The sequence below is a fragment of the Arachis ipaensis genome, chromosome B10 (assembly GCF_000816755.2).
Source record: "Arachis ipaensis cultivar K30076 chromosome B10, Araip1.1, whole genome shotgun sequence".
NCBI lineage: Eukaryota > Viridiplantae > Streptophyta > Magnoliopsida > Fabales > Fabaceae > Arachis > Arachis ipaensis.
In genome coordinates, this window is record NC_029794.2 from 19,637,578 (window position 1) to 19,641,949 (window position 4,372).

At 37.4% G+C, this 4,372-nt stretch overlaps 1 protein-coding gene across 2 annotated transcripts in view; it reads left to right on the top strand.

The window, feature by feature from the left end:
- The window catches only part of LOC107623856, a 6,216-nt gene continuing 4,415 nt past the window's right edge, over positions 2,572 to 4,372 (top strand). Inside the window, exons 1-2 of one of the 2 annotated variants that reach the window (XM_016326251.2) lie at positions 2,572 to 3,010; positions 4,040 to 4,087. The gene's annotated coding sequence lies outside the window, so the exon portion shown is untranslated. The remainder of the gene's footprint in view (positions 3,011 to 4,039; positions 4,088 to 4,372) is intronic. The other variant, XM_016326252.2, reaches the window with a different exon arrangement.

Here is a 4,372-nt window from a genome sequence, read left to right on the forward strand (position 1 = left end):
TTTTTACTACTCAAATTTAACTTAGAGGAATTAATTACCCTTGTAAAGTCAAGTTTGACCTATTAATTATTATTTTTTAATTTATTTTTATTTTTTTACCATTAGTCCTGTCTCACTAATAATTATTGAGTCATGGTTCAGAATTTTGCGGAATAAGTTACACAATAGCCAAAAAAGTCGGTTTATCAAAAATCGAGTTTTAACACAACGGTCTGCACAGTGAGAATATTGCGGGATCAGGCGAAGATTATCCAGATCTTCCCAAATTTCCTTTTATTTCGTGTAGTATGAAATGATTGATTGATCACCTTGTTTCACAGTAAATACTTCTTCTTGTAGTTCCACAATTCTGAAAATGTCACCTTGATTGTATTTGTGTTGTAGTTCTTTCCACAATTCTACCGTGGAATCAATCCACATCACGCTTTGCGCTATTTCTCCACTCAGGGACAAATTTATCCATAAAGTCACGTACGTGTTGCACCTTTCCCAAGCTTGAAACAAACTATCATTCTTTTCTGGTTTCTTGATCGACCCATCTATGAATTTCACCTTGTTCTTTGATTTCAATGCACACCACATAGCTTTCTCCCAAACGTGATAATTGTTTGTTCCTAAACTGACCGATACCAAAGGAGATCCTGGATTCTCTCCAAGATATAAAAAGTAGGGACTGGTTGGATCTAGAGCTGGACTCGTTGCTGGCTTAGATTAATTTTTCTGCATTATGTTGAATTGATTCATGAAATTCACCAAAGCTTGAATATCTACTGAAGAGAGGGAAAACGAGTTGTTGTCCATGATTTTGAATCTTCAATATTCTAGATTCATTTAAGGCTCTTTCTCCCAATCCGTTCTTACATTTTTCTACTTCTCTTCCATGCTCACCGCATCATGAGAAAATTGTGAGTTCAAAGAGTAGAAAAATAGAATAGATCAAACATGTGAGGAGAAAAAGAGCTAAAAAGAGAAGAGTGTAGTTCTCTTACTAGCTTCACAAATCAGACTTACAAGAACAATCCTCAAGTTTCTAATCTCATTTTCTAAGCTTATATACTAACTAATTTAACACATTTTCCAACTAAAAATAATTTTCTAATAACTAATTCAATTATCACTAACTGCCTCATAACTAACTCTCAAGTCAAAACTTACTAGAAATATAACATCTAATAACTAACTGCCTATACTATTACTGTTGTGTGATTCATACTTCATGTAATACGAATATCTGAGAAGATCCGAGTATCCAACGGATACGAGATCTCCATTACCCATCGCGAAAATATGGCACGGCCGAGAAGAGTTTTTAAAAACTAAGGACAAAGACATGTCCCCACTCTATGAGGATCTGTTGCCATCTCTACCCCTACTCGCCCCATGTTTTTTAATTTGATTTATATTTGAATGATTTTCAAGGTTTTATAAATTTTAAAAATTGTTTTATGTTGAATTTTAAAGATTATTGGGGGTGAGTAGGAACTGAATTTTAAAGATACCTGGTTTTGTCAACGGGCTTTGAGGACGTCGGACTAGAGGTTGCAGTAGTCACGGCGAAACCAGCGTCTGGGCGGCGGGCATCCGCAGTGAGGAGTGACGAAGGTTGCGTTAAAGAGAAGTGGCGTCTTTGGGTCGAGGAAGAAGTAGGGGTGGCAACATGCACCTTACCCACGGGTACCCAACCTGACCCAACTCAGTCGGGTAGGGTGCGGGTAGGATTTGGGTAGGACCCCTATTTGCACCCTATACATTTATATATTATATACTTATAGAAAAATATGTTTCAAGTGGATGTTAAACCAAAAACCTCTCACTAAATGGAAAAAATCCTTAGTCACTAAGAGAATATCACTAATTTATAATTTAATACGTTTTTATTTACATAAAAGTCAGTTCTATTTTAAATTATCATTAAGATATATAATAATATTGTATCTTTTTGGTAACCCGCGGATAGGGTTAGGGTTAGGATATTCTCAACCCGCGTATAAGATATGGTTGAGTTTATATAAAAATTTCAACTTGTGGGTAGGGTTAAGGTTGTATCCAAACCCTACCCTACCCTACCCATTACCACCCTTAGGAAGAAGGGAGTTTCGCTGTAGAGCATTTCGGGTTGGTGGGTCTCAAAGTTCTTTCTGGGTTGGGCTGGTCTGTCAGCCTTGACCCAAAACCCAAAAAGAAAAATGCTCAATCCAAAAATATAAGAAAGAAAGAAAAAATTTATGCAATCTCACAAAGAAACACCAATCATCCATTACCAAGACACACAATACCATCTCCGTCCGCAGTGTTGCAGCAGCCACCACTGCGATCCCAGGCGCACCACCGCCTTTAAGCTTGTGCCACCAAGGTTGGACCGAGACGTATGAACTTATTTTTAAATTTCTATATTTTTATTTACTGTCAATGTTCTAAAACCAAACCGGACCGACCGATCAGACCAGTTCAATTGCGAACCGACAATATTAATGGTCTGGTCAGGCATGTAAAACCATTGAACCGGTCGAGAACTGGCCGGTGGACCGAAGTGGAACCCGGCCGGTTTACACAAACACGGAAGCTCCTTCGTTTCTGTCTCCCTCTCTCCCTTTCTTTCTTTCATTCAGAAAGAAATCACACAAACCCAGCCAAAAAACCCTATCACTGTAAGCCTACACCACCGCCGCAAGGAGTGGCATACTGCCGCCGTCCGTCGCATAAAAAAGGTCGCCATCCGTCCGTCTATCTAGCTTCCCTCGTGCTCCAAGTCTTCAACCCCTGTTCGCTGTCACCGATCGCGGCTGCTTCCTCGAGCTCGGCGTCCGTCGTCTTTGTCTGCTCAGCCGCGCTTCCGTCGCCGATTGTTTGCCGTTCACGTTCGCTTGGCGTTCACCGTTCGCGTTTACTCGCCGTTCACCGTTCGAGTTCGCATTTGCGTTCGTCTGGAAGCCACGTTGCTCTGCTTCAAACTCTGCGACCAAGCCGCGCGCTCCACCTAGCCGTCGAACTGCTCTCTTTTGTCGCCGCCGTGAGTTCCCTAAACCCGCCACCAGACAATACACTCACACAACACCAATACTCTAATTCAAACTCTGCAATTTCTGATTTCTATTACAATAAGTAACTATTTGATTTGGTAGTGGTTTGGATTTTTTCATTGACTGAATTGAAGTTACAATAGTTATGTTCTCTTCTCTATCACATTGATTTTAAGCTTTGAATTCTCTTATTTCGTTTTAATTTTACCGCACTCAACATGTTTGATGAAATGCTTTAACCATATTTCTGGTTGGTTTTATAATTTCTAGCTTTTAGAAACTTAGAAAGTTGATTGCATGTGAAATTAGAATAATTGGATCTTAGTAATTAGGAAATTTTAGCTGCACAAATAGCATCTTTGCAGAAAACATATTAGCATGATGATTCCACTTGCATTAGTGTTCTTCTGGTAAATTTTAACTGTTATTGTAAACTTGTTAATTTGCTAATTGTTCTTGGGTTGTTGTGCTGTTGTTCTTTTGTTAATTTTAATTTTTTTTTTGTTTTTGTTGTGATTTTCTGTTCTTGAACTTCTTAAGTTGATAATTTGCTAAATTGTTGGGCTGCTGTTGTTTTAATTTGCTAAATTGTTAGGTTGCTGCGATTTAATTTGTTGAATTTTCTATTTAGGTCTTGTTCTTGTTTATTTGCTAAATTGTTGTTGTGTATTTATTGTTGTCTTTGAGATTATTGCTGGATGTTGGTGATCATTGATTTATTATATGCTTCATGTTTTCATTGTTTTCTTCTTCTAAAGGGAAAAAAAATTCTGTTTTCATTGTTTTGTTGATTGTTTGTTCTGTTTCAGAAATCAATTTTTTGTGATCAATGCTCAAACTCTGAATGTTGTTCTGCAATTTTTGTTTTGTTTCAGAAATCAATTTTTTGTGATCAATGCTCAAGCTCTGAATCTTGTTCTGTTTTGTTTTAAGGCTGTGGTTGGAAGCGTTGATGATTTCTGAGTGTTGTTTTGTTTTTGTTTTAAGGCTGTGTGTTGTGTTCAATTTTCATTTTGTAGGAAATTCTTTGAGGTATATAAGAATTCAGAAGGAAGACTAATTCAACGGTATTACTTTGTTGATTCTGGTTTGCTACAAGCTTGAACTTAGAATTGAAAAGAGAAACCCTTTATTATTTCATCATTGGCCTATTTTTGGCATTGCATATCATTGGCCTATATTGTAGTTTGTTTATTCATAGAACTAGTTGTTTATGATCCCCTTTTGAAGTAAAAAAAATGCAGTAGAAGAGTGTTTAGAACCAGTTGCTCTATTCATTGAATTTTTATAGAATCAGGTGTTTATTACATAACGGTTTTTCCGGTTGAACCAATGAACCAGTAATTAGAGCG